Genomic DNA, 25,312 nt, shown 5'->3' with positions numbered 1-25,312 from the left:
CCCAAAAAGGTGAAGGATGTTCAAAAGCTTACCGGATGCATGGCCGCCCTCAGCCGTTTCATATCAAGATTAGGCAAAAAAGGATTACCCTTCTTTAAACTACTCAAAGCATCCAAAAAGTTTGAGTGGTCGGAGGAAGTAGACGCTGCCTTCACACAGCTGAAACAATACCTTACGTCACCTTCAGTCCTCACTGCTCCCAGAGAAGACGAAACACTCCTGCTTTACATTGCGGCTACTAATCGAGTGGTCTCCACTGGCCATGGTGGTCGAGCGTGACTGAGCTCGGCCACATTCTACAAGGTACAGCGACCAATCTATTTCATCAGTGAGGTACTCAATGAGTCCAAGACTAGGTACCCATAGATTCAGAAGTTGATCTACGCCATACTGATAACATCCTGAAAGTTGAAACACTACTTCGATGGATATCATGTGGTGGTCATGACTGAGTACCCTCTGCGAGACATCATTAGCAACAAGGATGTGAACGGGCACATCGTTAAATGGGCAATGGAGCTATGCCCCTTCTCCTTGGAATTTGCAAGCCGTACTACAATCAAGTCTCAGGCACTCATCGATTTCATCATCGAGTGGACAGACTTAAGCACGCCTGCCTCTCTGGGATCCAACGAGTATTAGACGATGTACTTCGACGACTCTCTCAACATTGAAGGTGCGGGAGCAGGAGTCCTTTTCATGTCACCATCTAAGGAGCAGCTCCGGTATGTTCTCAGGATTTATTTCCCAGCATCTAATAATGCCACCGAGTATGAGGCATGCCTACATGGTTTGCGCATTGCGGTTGAGCTTGGCGTTAAACGTCTCTATGTCTATGAAGACTTAGCTCTGGTCATCAACCAACTCAACAAGGACTGGGACACGACAAGCAAAAAGATGGATGCATACTGCAAATCTATTAGAAAGCTAGAAGGTAGGTTCTATGGCATCGAGTACATACACGTGGTCTGGGACAAGAATCAAGTAGCGGATGTGCTGTCAAAGTTAGGATCATCCCGAGCCAAAATCCCACATGGCATATTCGTCCAAGACCTGCTCACGCCTTCCATCGAAGAGGAAGATTCCACGGCAGACAAGCCTCTAGACCAGCAATTGGTGGCTACGGTTCTGGTGTCGAGCACCACCGAAACACCTCCGACCACTCATGAGCCCGACTAGAGAATACCTTTCATCAAGTACCTAATAGATGGCAGCGGCTACACTGATCGGACAAAAAACGAGTGCCTGATGCATCGCAGTAAGCAGTACCTACTCGTCGATGGCAAGTTATGGCGCAAGAACGCAAAGGAGGAAATCTTGATGAAGTGTATAACCCAGGAGGATGGAGAACATCTCCTAGACCAAATCCACTCTGGCTCCTGCGGCAACCACGTGGCCTCAAGAACGCTGGTCGATAAGGCTTTCTGAGTAGGGTTCTATTGGCCGTCAGCAGTAGCCGATGCAGAGAAGCTAGTCTGCCACTGTGAGGGTTGTCAATTCTTCGCCAAGAGAATCCACGTACCAACACATGAGATCTAGACAATACCAGCCTCTTGGCCCTTCGCATGCTGGGGACTAGATATGATCGGGCCTTTCAAACCGGCTCCTAGGAAATTTACATGCGTCTTCATGCTGATCGACAAATTTTCTAAGTGGATAGAATACATGCCTCTGGTACAGGCATCCTCAAAAAAGGCTGTCACGTTCCTCGACCAGGTCATCCACTGTTTCGGCATACCTAACAGCATCATCACTGTAACATCCTAGGTGTTTAGGCTTCCACTAAATTGCATGTCATTTCATAAACATGTGCATTATCCATGTCATCATGCCATTATCATTGAAACATACATATGCAACCTTTTAAATTGTATGTGTTTCATGCTTGATTGCTTAGAGTGGTAGTAGTGCAACATGTGAATGCAACATGAAACTCTCATACCTTGAAATATGGCAATATGGTAGTAATGTGCCAAGTATAAAATAATCACAAAGTCATGAAACATGCGAAACATTTCATTGCAACATTGGGTAAATTGCTTGTTTTGATTGTTTCATCACATGTGATCAATTGAAATGGTATAACAATTGTGTAAGGTGGTTGATCATGGTCTAATACACCTTAACTACACTTAGAGTAATTGTTTGGACATTGTTCATGTAGGTCAAAATGACAAAATTGCCTTTGATTGGAGGTTTGACTTGAAATGAACCCTAGAGTGCCACTATTTGACTGTTTAAAAAGTGCAACTTAGAGTCTATGCATGTCTGAGCAACCTAAAGCAAAGTTGTAGTAAATTTTACAAGGAACAAAAGTTGTTTTATGACCAACTCATGAAAATGTGTGGAACATGCTCAAACATGGCCCACAAGTCAGAATGCCATGCTGATTTCACACTTAGAAAAATATTCTAAGTCATGGTACATTTCAGTTGCATCGAGCCCACTTTGGCTTCATGTAACTTCGGATCCACGGCGTTTTAGGTGTTGGTCATTGAAAAGAATTTGTAGAGGGAAGGTAGGTCTACAACTTTGATGTTCAATTCCTCCACTAACTCGTCATGGATTAGGAGCAAATCATCGTCGAATACTCACTGTCAGGCGGTTCAAGTCGACTGAATCGAAGCTACAGTACCACCATTTTCAGAAAACGCCGGACACGTGTGCGCCGCGCGTTGATGGCTGGCTAACCGCGCTGGCCACGTGCCATGTGCATTCTGGCATCGCAGCTGTGTCTTGAAGCCACCCCGCGCCTGCCGACGCACTCGCCGCTCTCTTTTTCTCATTTCTCGCCTCCCACCGCGCGCAGCAATAGAGCCACAGCCGTCCGCCATTGCTAGCCACACCTTCGCCTTTGCCTAGCTTCCACGCCGTTGCAAAAACACGTTGCTCCGTTCATCTAGAGCTTCGCCGTGATCCCCTTTACCATCTCTACCTCACCGTTAGGTCGATCGTGCCTCGGTAAGGGCGTATTCGCCGTTTTCCCCCACCGCAGCCATGGCGGGACCTCACCGGAGATTGGTGCTCCATGCAGCCAGCTGTCCTCGCACCATTGCCGCCCCTTCTCTCCTTTGCGCTAGCTTCTGCATGTGTTCCTGATGCTCGGAGAGCCAGCCATTAGGGTCGAGACGCCGTCGCTTCACCGGAGCCAGCCAAGCCACGGCCGTGCGCCGCCGTGGCCATTGCCACCCCCGCTAGCGGTGTCAGTAGCTGCAATAGAAGGTTCCCCTAGGTCTGCTCAGGTGAGGCGAACATGTTGGTGCCGTTGCCGTCACCGGAGAAGCCACCGGCGACGAGCTTCGCCACCATCTCCTCCTCCTCCCCTGCCTGTCTCACTGTCACGCGGGACCCGGCTGTCAGCCACCGAGGCTGAGGCAGGGGCCCAGCGTGGGCCGCGCCGCGTCTTGGGCCGCCGTTTCCTCGGGCCGGCCCAACAGCAGTGAAATGGTTTCCTTATTTGTTTTGTTTAACTATTTTTCACAGTTTGGTGTACAGATTCAAAAATATGTAACTCAAGTTTGGTAGATCCAAAGGATATGGTTCCAATTTTGTTAAGTTCCTAGTCATGTCTAGTATTTAACAAAAATATTATATGAGCACATGTTTTAGAAATTCTGGATGAATTAAATAGGACTTTGAAATGTGTTTTTGGATACATGCAAACTTGTTTGAATTTTATCTTGAGTTTCTGTGGTCCAAAAATTATGAAATTTTGTGAGTAATCTGTTATTGCTTAGTAGAAGCTCTGGTTAAAATTTCAGAGCTAGTGCATGTGTAGTTTTTAAGTTATAGAAATTCCTTTTATTAATGGATGGGTCTTGTGTGAATTTTTATAATTTTTCTATAGATCCAGTATAGGTAAAATTTGGTGAGTAAGGTTCTTATGCTAGAATGATGCTAGGAAAAATGTGAAATCTATTGCTTGACACTTTTCATTAGGGTTTCCTAATTATGCTCAAATTAGACATATCATCTGTTATTTTGGATACAGCAAGTTATGTTTGCCCAATGGCTTTGAAATTTTTATGGTAGTCTATGTGCAGCATGAGATAGCTACTGTAATTTTTGTAGATTTTTTATGAATAGTTTTACTATATATTGCTTAAATCACCTAATTAACTAAATAAATTGGAAAATGATATTAAATAATTTATTTAGAAGTGGGCACTATACTTTCTGATGTTTCTTAGGTATGAAAAACAAGTTGGTAAACTTGGTTTGATCAAGTTATGCTTTTGCACAATCATTAAATAAATAAGCTAGTAACCCTGTCATTTTGGACAGATTCTAGGTTTGCTAGAAATTGATTTGGTTAACATCAGAATCAGGCTTTGCTGTTTACCATTGATTTGTAGAACATTTCATAAGCTTTCCAGAATGTCCTCATACAAGTCATTTGGATTTGTATAACTCTTGTTGTGATTTAATTACGGGAATACTTGTATACATATGAAACTTTAAATGTTAAATTATGTATACCGTTACTATTTCTAAGTTGTGGTAATGTTCCTAGGTGTTAGGCCTTTAACCGAAGATGAGCATCTTTATCTTAGGTTATGCAAGTTAGGTAAGTTGATCTTGTTCTTTAAGTTAAGTGAGATACATGCTTAAAGTGATTGAATAGGGCTAGTCTTACTCGGTAAACGAGTGTCCAGTGATATTTTCGGTAAACACTTACTGTGATTCATTCATCATGAGCATCATGTCATTCCTTATGCATCCATGGTATTTATCTTTTGCATCGGCATGCAATAGGTGTACCGGAAGGAGTGACCCTGCTGGAATTCGAGGAACCGAGTGAGCAGTAGCAGCCGACATCGGAGATTCAGGAGGAGCAGCCTTCAGGAGAAGTGCCAGACGAGGTCGCCGTTGAGTGCCCGGATCACCGTCCTTGCAACTTTGTGAAAGGCAAGCCCTAGAGCATATTAAGCCTCCTAATTTCCGAAATGCAGTTACATTATCATTATTATATATCTATATATATATTGTTGCATTAAGTTTAGGTGTTGGATGCAAACAATTGCTGCATTGGTTACCCAACCCTTGTCCAGATATTGTTACCCTGAATCCTATGTAGCTCAGGCTCGTGTAGTGCTTAGCCCTGCTTAAATGCGGTAGAAGTCGGGTGATTTCCTGTCACCTGCGAGATATAGGGATATACATGTGGCACGGTTGGCTATAATTGCTATCGTGGAAAAGAACCAGTCTTAATTTGAAATGAAGACCGGACGGAGGCTTGTCGGTTTGCAGTGACTCCGTCTGTGTCGATTAAGGACTGATTCTTGGAGCCTTTCCTGTTCATGTTGAACACATGCCTCTCTCTTAGTTGGCTAGGTCTGGAGACCGACCGTGAAGCCGAGTAGCTCAACTCAGGCCAGGAGTCGATAAGTATAAAGTACGCCTCGGAAGGGAGCCATAGGCATGAGTCCAAGGGTAGGTGATTTAAAAGTCCTGATCGTCCTAGCAGAAGGGTAATCCCTGAGAGCGCTGGCGCTGATCGAACCCGCGAATTTGGTTCCTGAGTTGTCCCAAAGGTAACCCACGGCTACCCTTGCTAAGTATGCCAGGGTGAGAGTTAGGAATACCCCCTCAGCTGAGTTGTAATTCGATTCGAGTCACCGTCTCTCCCGGTTAGTGAGAACTTGACGGGCTTATCTCCAATGTAGATACACTTAATAACTTAATGGTTCGGAAATGAGGATATGATGATGACAGCCTTATTATACCTGCTATGGTTAATATTGTTTGCTCCTAATAAGTGAGTGCTCTAGTACAGGTGCTAATCTAGTGGACAGGTAAATAATGATAAGCTTGATGCTAAGTTTAAATTGGTTACTATAATCATAAGCTCTTTTATGCAACTGTGTTGAGCTAGCCCACCTAAAAAGCCTTGCATGATCCTTGGTGTCTTTTATTTCTGGTTTTGACAGGTAAGTCTAGCTGAGTACCTTCTCGTACTCATGGTTTATCTCCCACCTGTTGTAGATGACCAGTTCTACTTTGGTTGCTACAAGTACTGCCTTCTCCCAGCTAGGGATGAAGACTAGACCATTGGGCACGGTCTCTACTAGTTCTCGTACCTGATAATGCTTTTGTGGGACATGACTCAGACTTGGCAATGTAATTGAAAACTATGATGTTTGTACCAAACTATGTTGCTTCCGCACACTCAAACTTGGTTTGTAATATTCTATTTCAACTCTGATGGATATAATCCGAATGCTACTTGTGAAATGTTGTAACGGATGATGTGTTGTGTTGAATCACTACGATCTTGGTTTGTATGTCGAAAGTTGGTTGAAATCCTTTGTGATTTCTAGACTACCGGGATTATGGGAGCTTAAGTATAGGAATTTGATCGCTTCGGTGATTGTTTTTGTACTTATGTTCTTATGATTTGGTCAGTTCTGTTACAATCACTGATCTGGGTACTCAGTTCACCAGGAACGCTTTTTGGGACTTCTGCGATGAAAGGAGCATAGTAGTAAAATACGTCTCGGTGGCGCACCCTAGAGCTAATGGACTAGTCAAGCGGGCAAATGGCATGATCTTGGACGCATTGAAGAAGAGGATGTATAGAGAAAATGACAAAGCTCCCGGAAGATGGCTCAAAGAGTTACCAGCCGTGGTCTGGGGCCTTAGAACTCAGCCTAGTCGTAACACTGGTGTCTCACCATACTTTATGGTTTACGGCGCTGAGGTAGTCCTCCCAGCAGATATAGCTTTCAGATCAGCACGGGTAGAGAACTTCGATGAAGGCAGGGTCAATGAAGTACGGGAGCTAGAAGTGAATAGTGCAGAAGAGAAGCGGCTCGATTCTTGTGTACGTACAGCCAAATACCTTGTTGTTTTGCGTAGGTACTACAACAAGAACATTAAAGAGCGGTTCTTCATGGTCGGGGACCTGGTCCTGAAGTGGAAGATGAACCAGACTGGTGTCCATAAACTCGCAACCCCATGGGAGGGGCCCTTCATAATCAAGGAAGTCACACGACCAACGTCTTACAGGTTAGCTCACCTGGACGGTACGGATGTACCAAACTCGTGGCACATCGACAAGCTTAGATGTTTCTATGCTTAACCACTGAGATATGTACTCCTTTTGTACTTTTAATTTACTTCAATAAAGCTATTATGATTTCTCCGACCACCATTCCTTCTACGGTTTTTGGAGCAGGCCCTGTCTCCAATTCCTCCCAACACGTGCATGGGATCCACTCTCTATGTTATGGGTGATCGGCAGGTCCCCCCTGGTTTGACTTGTCCGCATCTACGTGTGCACAGGTCACGCACCTCACACTCCGACCACATGGCAAACTAGGGCCGCACAAACTTTTCGGGATGACGTGTCGAGCAAAATGTTACAACTAAACAGAACGTTAACATGTTCTCACTTAGTTACACCAAAATGAGTTTCAAGCTTAAATACGTTTTATACAAAGAAAACAATATTATGATGATATATAGTTACGTTATTACAAGCTTGCCTGAAGAGGCCCAAGTTTACAATAACACAACTATGTCCTTCTTCTACAGCTCTAAGCCTATTACACTGGCTGGTCGGGGCACGCGGCACCTATTGCTTGCCGCTTCTGATATTCTACTCGAGTCTCGGGGACTCTTGTGCTAGTTGAGCTGAAGAGGATGGCCCCACGAATGCCTGGCTGGTCGAGACCATAGGCTTCATCGGTTGGCTTGCAACTGATGGCGTTTCCAGCTGACTTGTCGATGGCATACCCTGTATAGGTGCTATCCCACCTCCACACAGATTAATGTCACCAATTATCTTTGACGATAGGTCCAGCTAGGCCATCCGAAGCTCCTCAGCCTTGTCTAGGTCTACCTCCTTCGGGTACCCAGCCTCTAGGCGCTTGAGATCGATCAGGGGGTAGTGGGCATGCACCATGCTTAGCACATGTGCACCCGTGTACTCACCCACCTCCTTCACAAACTCTTGGAACCATTCCCATGCCTTTCGACATCTCTCGACCAGTCCGGGCTGTGGCATCCTTGGCACTTCCTCTGTGAGCGCCGGGTCGATAAGGTCGAGGATGGGTAAAATGCCAGTTGCCACCTCCTAGCATTGGTTCTTCCATGTATCCCGATCCTCGGTGGTCTCTAGGCATCGCACCTTCTAGCCGTCATGATCTTTCATCATGGCCTCCAGGTGTTTCTTGACATTTACTTTTAAAACTGCAAAACGTACAAGACATCAAAATGTAACAGCACGACAAGATAAGGCGGGCAACAGAATGAGCAAGGTGGTCTGGAACACTTACTTTTCAGTTCCTCCTTCATCTTAGTTGTGCGGTCCCAGAGTTGAGACTAGTCGCGTGCCAGTTTTTTGTTGTCCTCCTTCAGGCGACCACACTCTGCGGTCACACGGCTATTCTCCTCTTGGAGGTGGGTTACTTTGGCTTCTAAGCCCGCACTACAGCTGTCACTACCAACAATGCAACAACATGTGTCATGCACTTGCTATGATAAAATGACAACTTACTTGTTTTTTCCTGCTCTTTGTTACTGAGCTAGACGACCAGGTTCTAGTTTTTTGCATCTTGTTCTGTCCTCTCCTGGTCGGCGGCTTCAAGTTGGTGGCACAAGCGTTCCACCTCGACCGCCAGTTCTCTTTTGTTTGCCGTGATTCCCTCAATCTGGTCGAAGCACCTGTTTTGGTACTTTGCGGTCTTCATCAAGTCCTGCACATAAACAAGCTAAGTCAGACAGTTTGACTAAATAGTAGGATCAAGTGGTCAAGCCAAACATACCTGGACTTCTGTCACCAGACGTTTTCCCGCTCGTTCAACTTTTAGGGTCTCTTCGACCTCTGGGATTTCCTCATGCATAACCCACTCGTCGTTCCGCCAGCGCGACACATATACATGTTGTCGTTTGTCTTGGGGACGGCCTAGGATCTCTTCTACTTCGTCCTCTTTGGCCTCTTGTTCAGGAGGCGGTGCTGGTATAGAGTTTGTAGTCTCTGTGACCACTATGGCTTTCCCACGAGCCGCGGCATTGGCAAGCGTGCTCTGTGCCACCTCCGGCTGCTGCTCCTCGGCTTGGTCTGGTCCCCTTGGTGCCGAAGTATCCCCCTCAGCAGGGTTAGTGCTCGGAGCACTTGTCCTTGGCTCGGCTCTCTTCTCGACCAGCTGCTCGGGGACTATCGTCTGGCCACTCGTCTGCTGAGGTTCTGGTGGATTTTCTTCCATAGGTTCCTCCACAACTGGCTGCTGGGTAGTTTTTTTCGCCATTGCTAGTGAAGTCATGCTGCACCCGGCTAGCTGGTCGGGATTTTTGGTGGATGCCAACCTAATATATCATAGATAAGTTCAGAAGACAATAGTATTCAATACAAATTGTAAGCTTACATCAAGGTTACAAATACTTACAGCTTGGAAGCACGGAATGACGTGGCGAAGGAGCGTCTCTTCGACCATGCTTGCTCCACGTGCTCACCGGGTTCCACCGGGTCTTTTTCCACGACCAGTACTGGTGCCAGGGTTTGGTGCTCGACCCCTTCTCCGCTTGTCCTCTATGTTGCAGTGGTTGGTGATGCGATCCCTGCTGGCACAGAGGAGCCAGCCTGCGCTGTTGACTCCATTTGTCTCCTCCTCTTTCGAGGGACGAGTCGGAAGATGTCCGCATCCTCTGTTTCATCATCTAAAAGAGGGAAGATGGCCTGACGACGTTTGTTGGCCGCTAGCCGCTTGCCAGCAGCCCTGGCCGTTGCCTCCTCTCCAACCCCGAGTACGGCCCAGTCGATGTCTTCAGCCCTAGCACTGGTCTAGGCGGTTGGGCCAGCAACTTGTGGCCAATCCACACCAGGGGGTGGAGACACGAACACTGCTGCCCTGTCACGACCATTACTCTAGGAAATATTAAGACAACAACACAGTCAATTTTTTGTTCCAACATAACTCTACAGCTACAAGGAAGCATAATTTACCTTTGGGGGAGGTTGGGCCAGCTTGAAGGCATGCTCGAGGTCGCTTAACCTGACATAATTGGGATCGGCTAGGTTGAATAGCTCCCCAATCCTAGCCTTAACTTTGATCTTGTCGAGTGCCTCTTTTCTGGTCCTCATTGGATCTGTGCTTCCCTAGTATTCATAGCCAGGATGTACCCTCTTCTGGCAGGGCTAGATCCTTCGGCTGATGAAGTTCCCGACCATGCTTGGACCATCCAGCTTCCCCCATGGGATCATCCTGAGTAGTTCTGCGATCTGTTCCAAGTGCTCGGGCTTCTCCGACTAGCTGTTCTTCTTCTCTGGAATCAACCCCATGTCACACAGGGTGATCGTGTTTGGCTCTTCACGGATGTAGAACCAGTTCTTGTACCATTCGTCTAGTGATGTGTTCCAAGGGCAGTGCAAGTACTGGGCCTTCATCCCATCACACAGATTGAGGTATACGCCTCTGGCTATCTTCGAGCCGCTGCTCCCTTTTTTCCGCAGACAAAATAGATGGCGAAAGAGGTCGAAATGGGGCTGGAAGCCACCATAGGCTTCGCAAAGATGGATGAAGGTGGAGAAAAGAAGAATCGAGTTGGGATGCATATTGCAAATCCCAATCTCGTAGTACAAACAGAGCCCCTAAAGGAAAGAGTGCACTGGAACTCCAAAACCCCACTTGAAGAAATCCTCGAAAACCACAATCTCACCTGGTTGTGGATCGGGGTAGCTTTCTCCTTCTGGCGCATGCCATCCCGTGAGTGCTTTGTTGTGGAGCACTCCCATGGCGACGAGGTCTTCGATGGTCTGCTCGTTGCTCCTTGACTTCCACCACTCCTTCGCTATGACTCCGGCTTTCTTCTGGGCATCTTTCTTCGCCATTAATCTATCCTTGCTAAAGGGGTAGATGCGGTGGAGGGGTGATTGGCGATGATTTCGGAGGAATAGGGTTCGGCAATAGGAAGAAGAAGGCTGTGGCGGCGAATGATAATGGGGATCGGTAAAAAGTAACTTACCAGTTCTATATTATAAATAACCAGGAGCTCCATTGTTTCGTCCACCCAAGATTCTTGGGAGACGTGCGCACGTGCCGTAGATGGTTGTTTTCACAACCTTGAGATCTACGCTAATAAACTCGCCCCTTCGTTACCAATGTATGTGCCTCTTTGATGATAGTGTGAGAGGGCCCACACTAACGCACCTCCTTATAGGTGCCAAGCGACTATTTGCCAGAAAGAGCAAGAAGACAGTGTGACGTGCTATACCCGTTTGCTTTTTTGACCAGACGTGTCAGATTGGACTTGACAGAACCATGGTCATGTTCGAGGACTGCCCCGACCACTACAACGCTCAGGGACTGCCTAGACCACTACCGTGCTCGGGGACTACTCCGACCACTACCGTGCTCAGGGACTGCTCCGACCACTGCTCGGAGATCGCTCTCCTCGGCTACATATGATTTGTACCCACATATAGTTGAGAGACATTTATTTAGACCTTGCTACAAGGCTCATACTTTGCCTTCCAGCAAGCTCGGGGACTACATCGGTATGATGCACCTGCCGGTGCATCTCGTATCGCCTGCACGACGATTGGATTCTTAACTTCAGTGGAAATTATTTTTTAGACCCTGGCACCATGTGCCTGCGTCACCTATTACCAGGCTCGGGGACTAAGTGGGCACACTTCACCTTGCAGTGAATGTGTTTATTTAATCGACCCCTATGCTTTGACTGATTGTAAGGATTACTATCGTGCTCGGGAACTGTCCCGACCACTGCTCGGAGATCATTCTCCTCGGCTACATGTGATTTCTACTCACATACAATTGAGAGACATTTATTTAGACCTTGCTACAAGGCTCATACTTCGCCTTCCAGCAAGCCCGGGGACTACATCGATACGATGCACCTGCTGGTGCATCTCGTATTGCCTGTACGACAATTGAGTTCTCAACTTAACTGGGAATTCTTTTTAGACCCTGGCACCATGTGCCTACATCACCTACTACCAGGCTCGGGGACTAAGTGGGCACACTTCACCTTGTGGTGAATGTGTTTGTTTTTCAACCCCTATGCCTCTGATGATCAAGGATGCTATGCTTCAAGATTCACTTACATTTCTTTTCAGAAATACAAGTGGACACACTTCATTGGATGGAAATCTTTTTCTTTTTTCTTAAGAGCACCATACATTCTTCGGACAACCTACTTCTCTGGTGACAACGATGGTTAGAGACATCAAGGACTCAAGCCTTACTTGTCGAAGAAGGTTAAAATGGCATGTCGCAGCATAATACATGGTGCTCGGGGACTAGCTGTGAGGGTATTAACCCCTATACCCTTATGGCTAGGCTTGGGCCGGCCCGGATCAGTGGGTCCGGTCCACCAAAAGACGACGCGCAGCCCGGCCAACCTGTTCGGAGTCCCGCGCAAGGAGTCAAGGCAGATTTGGCGATCAAGCAAGATCCTGGTCGGTTAGAATAGGAATCCTTATCCGGCCACATATGGCAATTGTAACTGGCTAGGATTAGTTTCCAGATCTATAACCTTGCCCCCCGGACTATATAAGGCGGGCAGGGGACCCCTCTAAAAAAGACCTCTCATTGACATACAACAATACAATCAGACGTAGGATGTAGGTATTACGCCTTCTTGGCGGCCGAACCTAGATAAAACCTCGTTTCTATCTTGCGTCACCGTCTTGTTTATGGCTTGCGCATCTGTCTGTCGACAATCTACTACCTTGGGCATACCCCTAGGTAGACTGCCGACCATATTTCGTCGACAGTCACCTTTGGTACAACTCATGTACACATTTCGTGGGTTCGACCAGTGCCGCACAATTAGGGACAACCAGCTGCCAGGATGATCAGGACTACCCTGCCCTTGGGCTCATGTCTAGCTCCCCGCACATCCTAACTACCATCTAGAGTGTGCACTTTTATAGAACATGACCTAGCCTGAGTTGAAATACTCGGCTTCATGGTCGAAACGTGTTATCTGGCCAGCTAAGTGAGAGGCATGCATTCAATCTCGACAAAAGTGCCAACAACAGTATGGTCCTTAATTGACACAGATAGAATCACATGAGTCAACCTACACATAGACTCTGCCCCACCTCCATTCACATGAGTCAACTATGGCTTAGCTACCACTGGATCTCTAGACTGGGAAGATCCTGAGGCACCTACCTCAGCTACTCTTTTGTGGCTCTTCGCTGCTGCATGCAAATTGTTTTGGTTCTCTTGGGTCAAGGCATCACTAACGAACTCATTGTATGTGGCACACCTTAATTTGTCCATAGTCTTCATTAGCTTAGTGCCAAGGCCTCTCTTGAAGCTTTCTATCTTCTTTTCCTCCGTATCAATGAACCCTGGGGCATATCGGGACAAATTGTTGAAGGCATGCATGTACTCGGTAATGGTCTTGGTCCCTTGTGTGAGTTGCATGAACTCGGTGGCTTTCATCCACATTAGCCCCAGGGGAATGTGATGTCCCCTAAAGGGTAACTTGAACTGCTCCCATGTGACCTATGAGTTGGTAGGTAGAGAGGATAGGAAATGAGTCCACCATATCCTGGCCAGTCCCTACAGTTAATGGGATGCATATTCTGCCTTTTGATGCTCAGTAACCCTCAATAGACAGAACTTTTGCTCGATTGTGTATAGCCATTCATCCACCCAGAGCGGTTCTTCGGCCACTTTGAAGATAGGAGGCTTAGTGTCTTGGAAATCCTTAAAAGAGTTGTATTGATTTGGCTCAGGCCCTTGATGTTGCTGATAGGCGTGAGCGGTGTTCTATGCAATGAGGCGCAATGTATCCTCCATGGCTCTCTGATTACCCAGGAACTATGCTAAGAATTCATTCGCAGATGGTGACGACGATGGTGGTAAGTCACTGTCATTGCCACCTTGGCTAGTGCCTGCCCCAGCATGAGTGTGAGTCATCTGCAAAGTTGCAACAATAAGTGATTATTGGTTGATGTCAAGAGATTGTAGATGAATTATATAATCATGCCAAACTGAAATTACTGGAGAGAATCTTAAATTCATACAATAAAACAAAGGCATAATAATTCATTCTCATAACATGACATCACCAATTTGATCACTTATCATGCTCACCGCGCATTAACATGCATGTCATATTTCACCAGTAAAACAAAATTGGAATTTCATTAAAGTTCAACTCATAGTGAAATGACATGCAAAGTGCTGATATTACACTGAAGTTAAATCATGAATACCAAACTTCAAGCTACAAGTCCATTACATGAATAACAGGGATACATCTAGTGCTTTAACTAGTCACTAGGCGACTCTAATCTTCAGCGTGCTCACTGTCGAGGTTGGAGATAGCATCGTCCTCATCCTCTAGCTCCACTTCTTCTTCCTCCCATCTATCATCTTCAACTAACATCTTTGGATCTTCTTCTTCCTCATCTAGGATCGGGTGCAGTTGGTTGTTCAAAAAATGCACCTCATCCTGAAGATCAACCACCATGTTCTGGGTCTGTGCAAGCTGCTGGCGCAAGTCCCTCTCAACATGGTCCTGTTGCACCGTTAGGGTTTTGGCTCTATTTCGTGCCGCTTCTGCCAGGGCTGCATGATTGTTTGCTTGGATCTGCTAGCACGTAGCTATGAGCGCCTCGGCATGAGCGGCCTCCAGCGGCTCCTAGAGTCTTGCTAGCACTGCCTGATCATCCACTCTTGCCTCGTGGGCGGTAGCTCTCTGCTGATCAACTTGCTCCATTTGGGTATGGAGATTTTCCAATGCTACATATGCCTGATCAGTTTCCCATCGAGCCTCACTTGCTGCCATTTTGTGCTTGAGCACACGCTTCCTTAGCTTACGTTGTGCAGCTTGAGCTCTCATGAGCCTATCCATGCAAGTGGTATAGGACTCCTGCCATAAGTTCTTGCTGTCCTAATGAGTATAGAACATCTTCATCACTGCAAACATTGCACTCATAGCAGGACTACAACTGTCTGCCCGCTCATCCCAGTCTCGAATCAACGCATTACGGTTGTGCCATGCCCAAACTACTATGGATGGATCCACCTGAGGAAAAGTACTAGCGGCACTGCTGGTAAGCTCATCCCTGTGCTGCTGACATATCTGACTCAGCACCTCAAAAGCCACTACTTGGGCAGCCTCCCTAGGAGTTCTTCCTTCAGATTCCGCCCTCCATTTTTGCCAGAAGGGTACTTGGTTACAAGCTAGTATGGTCAGATGTACTTCATACCATGGTTGTCCCTCTAGGTATACTTCATTCCAGTAATAGAGGGGCAGTTCGTAATACCCCACATAATGCAAGACTCTCCAAAGTAGGGTAGAGGTACCAAACATCAATAGGAAAGTCTCACTTCTAGCTCATGCTGCCATCTATACCAACAACATGGTGCAACTCTCGTGAGACAACGTCATAATGGATAAGAGTTACATAACCGAGTAAGAGACTTATAAGGGGAGGAACAATGCAAGTGTGTAATGAATGATTGATCATGATGCATGTACATTTCGTACGTCCTCACAAACTTAGGAAAATTAAACTTCTAATGACATACACGGTGGCATACATGCGTTCTCTCATATATAATGTAGCTAGTCGGGCTACACGTTTCACTGTTAGTGTACCTATACAAAAATTTTATTTTAGCCCAACCCCACAATTATATATGTAGAATATAAATCTGGGCTCTAGGTTGCAAGCTAAATATGTCTATATATACACACACATATATATATATACTTCCCTATCAAAGCTACCCGAAAGTAAATACGTCCCATATATACATATAAATATGCATATACAGTCATATCAAAGATAACCCACAATTAAATACCTCCGTATATATATGAGACACATATATACTTTAGTATCAAAGCTAACTCTCCCCATAGACCGCATGCTCACATCATGCAGTCATACCACTATGATGATGAGTGGCATCTTACCTTGGGCATAGAGGCATTTGATCCATACATTACCACTCAAGTGAATGGCATCCATACAATAGCATGCCGTATGGGTGACAAAAGTAAAACCCCCCATGCTAGTACTTAATTAGCCACCTAAAATCCTTAACTGGGCATAAAGGAAGTGATCACTGGCACACTTAAGATTCAAACTTTAGGTTTAAATACCTATATATATATAGCTATAAGTTGCTAGAAACTGGTTTTGGAAAACAAAAACTTTTGTTTTAAATACACATGTGGCAATTAATGTTGAATCTTGCTCTGATGCCAACTGTAGCAGAACCGACCAATTTATAAGAGCATAAGTACAATGGTAGCCCACAAGCAGTCACACTGTCATACTTGAGCCCATATAAACCCAGTAGTCCGTCGAGTACCATGAAGGGTCTCAATTAACCATCAACATACAACCAAGATCGCACATAATTTAACATACATGTCACACGTTACATAAAGTTCATAAATACAATTCATCCATCATAGTATGAATTAAAGTTATTACAAACCACGTTCAGGTAAGATAGTAGCGGAAGCAAATTAATAGTTTGAAACTAACATCTGCAACATTGTTTAAATACAGTGTCGGCTCACGATCACACTTCCACAAAAGCATAAGAGAGGGATTAATAAGAGATGCCTACCCAGGGCTTACCCCTCGTCCATGATGGGACAGAAGTAGTTCTTGCAATAGCCATGATAAACTGTACCATGTGCAACAATAGGAATAAAACCGTGAGTATGAGAAGGTACTTAGCTAGACTTACCCGTCATAAACCAAAAATAAAGTGACTCCAAGGATTATGCTAGGCTTTATAAGTGGAGCTAGCTTGACAACATTTTGCATAAAAAGTGACTAATTTAGTTGTGCAATTATAATTCGGTCATCAAGTTAATTATAGCTATTCATCTCTAGATTAGCAACTAACCTATGCCAAACATGTGGTATATTATTTAGTAGCATACAATAGTAACCATAGCCAATGTAGTAATTCTATGTTCATCATAACCATCATTCCATAATATAGTTACTACGATGTTGGGGCTAGCCAAGTTTCTCACCGTCCGGGAGAGACGGCGATTCGAATCGATTTCAACTAGCTAGGAATTTATTCCTAACACAAACCCAGGCAGACTAGATCAACGGTGAGGTCACCGGCGGTAGTGTCACCACCGACGTGTTCCCCAACTCAACCCACACCTATAGGTACCCTCAGTTTACTTGGAGGATCACCAGAGCTAGCTCGCCGACGAGCTTGGAGGCTGGGTGGAGGCACACGGTGGTGCTCTGGTCATCACCAGTGATGGCATGGCCAAGTGAGCACGGCTACAACATCTACAAACCCAAGCGAAGCTCTACTGCATGGATTAGGTTAGGGTGGAGTGGCGGCGGAGCTTGGCTGCGTGCATGGCGGCACGGCAGTGTGAGCGCAATGGCGGTGTCGATGTGGGACCCATGGGATACACCGCAAGGAAGAGAGGAGATCTAGTTTGATTAGGATTCCTCCCATGTAATCCTACCCTGTAATCCTACTAGGACTCTACATTGTAAACCAACTAGGACTCTGGCCTCTTGACTATATAAAGGAGGGCAGGGCTCCTTAGATGGGGGTCCAGCAGAAGATAACACAACACTTTACAATCAATCCAACACAAAGGCTAACGCCGACTGGACGTAGGGCTATTACTCGATCACGGTCGAGGGCCTGAACCAGAATAAATTGACTGTCTCTTGCGTTAACCGTCGAGTTCTGCATATGCTGAAGCCCAAACATACTACCTCGGGTACCCCCATGGCAGGCTATCGGTGGTGAGACATCGACAGCTAGCGTGCCAGGTAGGGGACTTTTGGTGAATTTGCATCCGAGAGCTCGATGGACCTTGACAACATGATCTTCTCGACGGGATCAATCTTCATCTTCGGTTCATGGATCTACGAGGCAGGCGACAATGGCAAGCTCCAAAGCTATCTCCTCATAGATTCGGATCACCATGAAGACCTTTCTATTTCGGTGACTACGACAGATCAACTCGCCAGAAGATTCACGCAGCTCGTGATGTCCGATCCAACTCAGATTTTGCGGCTTTGCGCATCTGACTCAAACTCAGGCTTTGCATCCAAGATAGAGTCTTTATCGAGTTCTTTTGAGAAACCAAGTTCTTTTCCAGCGGGGCTCCAGAACGTGGCCTCAGCCTATCAATAAAACAACTCGGAATACACTCAGAGTCCTTTCAAGAAGTCGAGTCTTTTCCCGTTCGGACTCCACTACATGGCAAAATCTTATCAGGCACGGCCCGAAGGATCCCTCGATCCGGTGCTTAGAATGCCACTAAAAGGAGCTCAAGAAGGTCTTGTACTGACTATAACATCTCAAGACTGCATCGTCCACTAGCCAGGTTTTGTTCCTAAAGATAGCGGTACCCAACTAGTCGGCACGACGACGACGGCAATTCTACCTTACCAAGAAGGAGACTCGATCTGCGACCTTGAAGCCTCTACTAAAATCATCAACAACTCCAACAGTGTGGAAACCAACACCAATAACAGAATGATTCACACACAAGAAGTATTCATTTTTCGCCGTCCTCGATCACCTCTAGTCCCCCTAGAAGCACCCGACATCAGGTCATCGGACGAATCTGAGTCCAACATATCACCCTTTATTTAGGGGCACGATGGTGAGACCAAGAGTCAGAGGCAAGCCAGAGAAAGAAGAAACAAATTGAAACAAGGATGCCAATGCCGTGCTAGGCAGCACAAGGAAGCTTGGATCAAATATGAGTCAGATCTGGCTAAGTACGATAGGAAAAAATTAGAACAAGAGGTCGAAGAAAGACATGTGGCGAATGCACCCTACAATAAGATCCGAGAAGCACTAGAAGAACTCGAAGCGACATCACTTCCCAGTGAAAAATAGGAACAACTCTGAGACCTCCTCCAATCAGCAGCCCTAAGAACGCACGATAGAAGGGCCCGCTCAAGACTACCCGCCAGGTCAACATCTCATAGGAAGGAAGATCAAAATCAAAAGAAGTCCGCTTTCGAGAGACTTGGACCAAGCGGAAGCCACATCAGAGAAAGTAGAAGGGACCACAGTCAAAATTACCGAATCGAACAACCAAGGAAGATTAGAAGCGAGATACCTATTCAGACATCCTCGCTGAACTACTCTCACCAAAATGACAGTTGGCAGGAAGGAGGTGCCGAATTAGAACACAAAGAAGCCAGAACGCATGATAGATTCCCCTATTTTGCAAATAGACTTGCTTCAATACGACTGCCTTACAAGTTCAAGCCATCCAACCACTCTAAATATGATGACAAGACCAAACCAAGGCAGTGGCTCAGAATTTACTCACAGTTGATTAAACTAGCCTAGAGGAGACGATGATATCAAGACCTTATTTTTCCCATGGCACTAGAAATCATGCCCCTCCAATGGTTCGACAAATGAAATCTAGGGTCAATCAGAAATTGGGAGGACTTGCAAAGAGTTTTCTGTGAAAATTTCATGGGTATCATTATGCACCCCATCACCCATGTAGAATTAAAAGGACTCAAGCATAAAGGAGGCAAAAGTCTCAGAAATTACTATCGATGATTTGGCGAACTACGTGCTCAAGTACATGACATCACCGAACGAGAAGTAATCGAAGCTTTCTCTCATAGAATCATGGCTAGGTGGCAATTTCAGGACTTCTGCAAAGAAAACTTGAGAAACAATGAAGAATTTAGACTGCACATTAGAAAAGATGATTACTGTAGAGGAGAAGACACGAGAAAGGTTCCTAGATAGAAACAACCAAGACAACCCGGACAAGCAAAATCATCGAAACATGAGCTGAAAAGATGCTTGAGCCCACCGATGAGGTTAGCTGATAAGCTAACACCCGACCCAAAAAGCAAAATGGCTAAAATCATGCTTGAGCATGCCGGCTGAGAGCAAAAGAGCTGAAAAGATGCTTAAGCCCACCGATGAGGGTAGCTGATAAGCTAACACCTGATCCAAAAAGCAAAATGGCTGAAATCATGCCTGAGCATACAGGTTGAGAGCAAAAGAGCTGAAAACATGCTTGAGCCCGCTGATGAGGGTAGCTAATAAGCTACACCCGATCCGAAAGGCAAAATGGCTGAAATCACGCCTGAGCATACCGACCGAGAGCAAAAGAGCTGAAAAGATGCTTGAGCCCGCCAATGAGGGTAGCTGATAAGCTAACACCCGATCCAAAAAGCAAAATGGCTGAAATCATGCCTGAGCGTACCGGCTGAGAGCAAAAGAGCTAAAAAGATGCTTGAGCCCGCCAATGAGGGTAGCTAATAAGCTAACACCTGATCCAAAAAAGCAAAATGGCTGAAATTACGCCTGAGCATACTGACTGAGAGCAAAACATCTGAAAAGATGCTTGAGCCTGCCGATGAGGGTAGCTAATAAGCTAACACCTAAACCAAAAAGCAAAATGGCTGAAATTACGCCTGAGCATACCAGCCGAGAGCAAAAGAGCTGAAAAGATGCTTGAGCCCACCGATGAGGGTAGCTAATAAGCTAACACCTAAACCAAAAAGCAAAATGGCTGAAATTATGCCTGAGCATACCGGTTGAGAGCAAAAGAGCTGAAAAGATGCTTGAGCCCGCCGATGAGGGTAGCTAATAAGCTAACACCCTGAACCAAAAAGCAAAATGGCTGAAATTATGCCCGAGCATACCAGGCTGAGAGCAAAAGAGCTGAAAAGATGCTTGAGCCCATCGATGAGGGTAGCTAATAAGCTAACACCCAAACCAAATAGCAAAATGGCTAAAATTATGCCTGAGCATACCAGCCGAGAGCAAAAGAGCTAAAAAGATGCTTGAGCCCGCCGATGAGGGTAGCTAATAAGCTAACACTCGAACCTAAAAAGCAAAATGGCTGAAACAAGTCAGTTGTCTGACTACTCGTCACAGTTTCTGACTACTTTGGCTGTGGTGACCAACTACTCGACAGCTCATGTCCAAGTACTCGCAAGCTGATGCTCGGGGGCTACAACCTCTGGGGTCTCCTGAGCGCAAAATGTCAGGATCGCATGCTGATTCTACCACGCCACCATCAATCAAGCTAAGTCATGGTTTAATATTTTTTCAAATATTCTTTAATCATCATCTCTAGATATTATCCATATGCCTCCGTGGCTCTACTACAGTTGATTTACCTAGATTGCTGAGGCCTTAATCCATGAAGCCTACTCACCGGAAAGGGAACCATTTTATGAACCACGTCATCAAATAAGGAGCTCGCCCACCACTGGCTACCTTACTTGGCCACTACTTCATTGGGTGAGACACATGCCCCGTGTTGTCTTACTCGGTTGCTGCTCTACAAGTCGCCAGGACGTCCAACTACTCGGCTGCGGTGATCGACTACTCGGTTGGGGTGATCAACTACTCGACGGCTAAGGTCGACCTTGTTGCGGTGATTTATAAATTCTAAGGTGGGGGTGATATGGGGTCTCCGGTGAGGGGACTGCCCACCCAAAGCCTTTTGATGAATTATCTAGGTTGCCTTGCTTGGATCGGATCATGGTCGAATAAGAATATTTTGCCTCAGCAAGATGAGCACAAATATGAGGATGCATGTGCATATTTATATGTACTTTCATTACTCAAGCAAAACAAAGGAAGAGGCATGACATACATCAGCATGCAAGAAGACATCAAGCACTGCAAGCTAATTATGGAAAGTACTTGGTGACGCAGCTGTGTTGACTTGCAACGGTATATGGATAGCCTACTGCAGTTCACGGGTTACTTGGATACACCCTTGAGAATGTCTACAAGATCCTACATATCCTCAGAAGACGTTCTCAGTTCTTTGAACAACTCAGACTCAAGACCCTCCAACTTTTTGTTCCAAATAGCAAGAGACTCGAGGGCTACACTCAGTGAGTGCACTTTTTCTTCCAAAAAGCGCACATCACTCAGAAGACTTCTTCAAGACAGGAGTTTTCAAACAACATAAGATTCAAGACCCTCCAACTTTTTGTTCCAAATAGCAAGAGGCTCGGGGGCTACACTCAGTGAGTGCACTTTTTTCTTCGAAAAAGCGCACATCACCAAGAAGACTTCTTCAAGACAGACCACTTCAAGGCCTCACGACAAAAGAACCCAGACCGATCTATATCTGAGTTCTTTTGATAAAGAACCCGGGTATATGCTCGGGAGCCCTTCGACGAAGAATCAGAGCAATTTCAAGACAAGACCCTCTAGCTCCTTGTTCCAAACAGCAAGAGGCTCGGGGGCTACACGATGGGAGTACTTTTTCTTCAAAAAGCACACACCACTCGAAGATCCCAAGAAGCGCTACATGGTTTCACTCAAGAAAGCACTCGGGTGATGCTTGTTCCTGCTCGGCAAGACCTGGAGGAACAAAACAAGGCTTGTCGATGTGGGACCCACGAGATACACCACAAGGAAGAGAGGAGATCTAGTTTGATTAGGATTCCTCCCATGTAATCCTACTAGGACTCTACATTGTAAACCAACTAGGACTCTAGCCTCCTGACTATATAAAGGAGGGCAGGGCTCCTTAGATGGGGGGTCCAGCAGAAGATAACACAACACTTTACAATCAATCCAATGCAAAGGCTAATGTCGACTGGATGTAGGGCTATTACTCGATCACGGTCGAGGGCTCGAACCAGAATAAATTGACTATCTCTTGCGTTAACCGTCGAGTTCTGCATACACTAAAGCCCAAACATACTGCCCTGGGTACCCCCGTGGCAGGCTATCGGTGGTGAGACATCAACAGGCGGCATGGCGGCGTTCCACTTTGATGAGGCTGGCATTGGCCTTGGGCTCCTGCCTCGAGGTAGGCCTAGCTCTAACCTAACTCTAACGTCTAGAAGCGCGTGAGGAAGAGAACCGAGCATGCACAGGCATGGTGGCGTGCATGGCGACGACGCTCTTAGCTCACGGTAGTGCGGCTCGCGTTCTGGCATCGACGACGTAGTAGCGACTCAATGAGCTATGACTATAGCTTCTAGGACCTATGACGAAGATGAATTAAGAGAGAGAGGTGGGAGGAGTGGTGGATAGGGCTGGCCATGGTGAGTGCGGACCTCAGCGGAGCTCCATGACCTTGGTGGCGACAACGACGTAAAATGTCGCATTACCTAGGCTTTAATGGTGGTAATGGTGGCTCAGGGAGGTAGAGGAGATGATGGCGGAGCTATGTGCAAGATGGATTAGATGGTGGTGCAGTGGCGGTTGCATGCGAGCGTGGTGGAGCTCGGCGATGGCGATAGCGGTGCTTGGCTTGCTCTGGCAGGTGAAGGATAAACAGAGAGAGAGCGAGAGAGCGAGAGTGAGTGAGCACGGCGGCTTCGTCTCCCTTATCACCCCCTGTAGGCCCGACCAACTGGGCCGACGCCAACATGATGCTGCCATGTGGCGTGTGTGGCCTAGTGCTGTTGGCCATGATGGCCAGTTGATTTAAATCGGCTAAGTGTTGATTCAGTTGACTGACAGCGCTACTTTGTTCCTCTTTATCTCCTAATCCAGTTCGAGTTAGCAAAATTGGTATTAGTGAAAGTTGTAGAGCTATGTGAGATCTCCAACTTTACTTTAGGAACCATCATCTAATTCTCAATGGTTTTCAAACTACAAAGCTCTAATGTGAGGTACTTTGAAACTGAAAACAGCTTCAACACAGAAAAGTTGAGTTTTGAAAACAACATTTTGTTGATACTTGTGAACTCTATTTGACCATGTTAGACATTGAATTAGCCCGTGACACTTAAATAAAGTTTGTTACTCATGAAAAGAATTACAACTTTTATTTAGGTCACATAGCCATGCAAACACTCTAAGCTACTGTTCAACTTTAGTCAAACTAGCATCATGAAAATGGTATTTCAAATGAAACCAACACTTAGAAGCAAAATTGGCTTAAGTCATGAATATAAACATTGTTCCAATTATCATTCTAGATGTGTCTAAGATGTTTTCATGACCTCACAACCATCTCATATAGTGGTCATACATGATTGCAAGCATAAGCATATATATAAAATCAACATTTCATGTGATAAGGTATAAGAATGGGATGAAATTTCATATGCTCATGTTCATGAATGCTTGGATGATGCTTGTGCTCATGAAATGCAAGTGCCAAATGTAAATCTTAACCCTAGGGTGTTACAATGGTGGGGCAACCTTGACCTTACCTTCCTTGCTTTTGTAGCATCTGCTCTCTAGCCTTTAGAGGTACCACCATCAAGGTGGTACCGTATCCTCTATACTTTTTGTTTTTTAGTGTCATGGTCACTCTTGTACTTGCAGATACTAAGGAGAGAGTTCCTTTCCCTTAACGTTGATGCTCCCTTTGAGGAGGCGATGAGCTCCCAAGTCGCAGGAACGGGTTCATAGGTTCCGCATGAGGTTGTTGGTGGGACCTTCTTGCGCTGATGATGTGAGGAAATGCTTCCTCGACCTCTGTTTGCATGGCCACGAGACTTTTTGCGATCGTGCATTGGCTCGTAGGTCTTGGACCTTCTTGTGTCTTCCTCGTGACCGAGCCATGATCATGCTTTGGGCTCCGCATTGCTTCATATGGAAGACACTACTGTGTTACCTGGGCTATCTGCTTTGTCGATCTCTCCCGGAGAGGTCATGGGCCTCTGACAGTTTGTGAGTCTCCAAAGCTAGCCTTAGGTCTTTAGACCTAGAGATGCCAGGAGGACTTTTGGTCGTGGCTTGGCCTTGACCCATTACTGGGGTCGTGAGACCCAGCTTTGTTTTCTCCCATGCATCCTTGCTGACCTTGAGGGGTTGGGCTGCCCTGTTATAGGCAGGTTTGGTTTTGCCCCATGCGGGGAGAGGCACGTCCACTGTAACCACGCGATCAGAGTGGTGCGCCTCGTTGGGGTCGATGGGTAATTCAAGCAGGACCCGATATCCTCCCCAATTGACATGGAGTTCGGCTGTGCCTTATTGAGAGACATCCCATAAATCATTAGCCATCAAACCCGTCGGTCCCCAACCGCCTCCACAGCGGTCAGAGGGCAATATGCCTCCCTCCAGAGGGGGTCAACCCTAGGCGACTTCAAAGCGGACAACTCGAACAAACAGAGAGATGGTCATGTGGCTCTGAACCACTGATTAGAGCCATAGGGGCCCATCTCCTCCTTGCCCCTATCCCTTTTGTGGCCTCGAGCCCTTCTAAGGGCTGGCGCAAGAGAGATTTTCCTAAGTACGACACGGGGTCATGGTCATGGTGGGTTGTTCTGTAGATGAACTCAGGGGGCGGTTAGCCTCCCCTACCATGTCGTGGCATAATGGCGCCCACTCATGTGTATTCATGCACCATGAAATGCGGATGCATGAATTGGGATGAAATGGAGGAAAGT

Source organism: Miscanthus floridulus, chromosome 14, assembly GCF_019320115.1.
Source record: "Miscanthus floridulus cultivar M001 chromosome 14, ASM1932011v1, whole genome shotgun sequence".
Taxonomy (NCBI): domain Eukaryota; kingdom Viridiplantae; phylum Streptophyta; class Magnoliopsida; order Poales; family Poaceae; genus Miscanthus; species Miscanthus floridulus.
The sequence above is the reverse complement of the archived record's forward strand: the minus strand, read 5'-3'. Positions refer to the sequence as shown.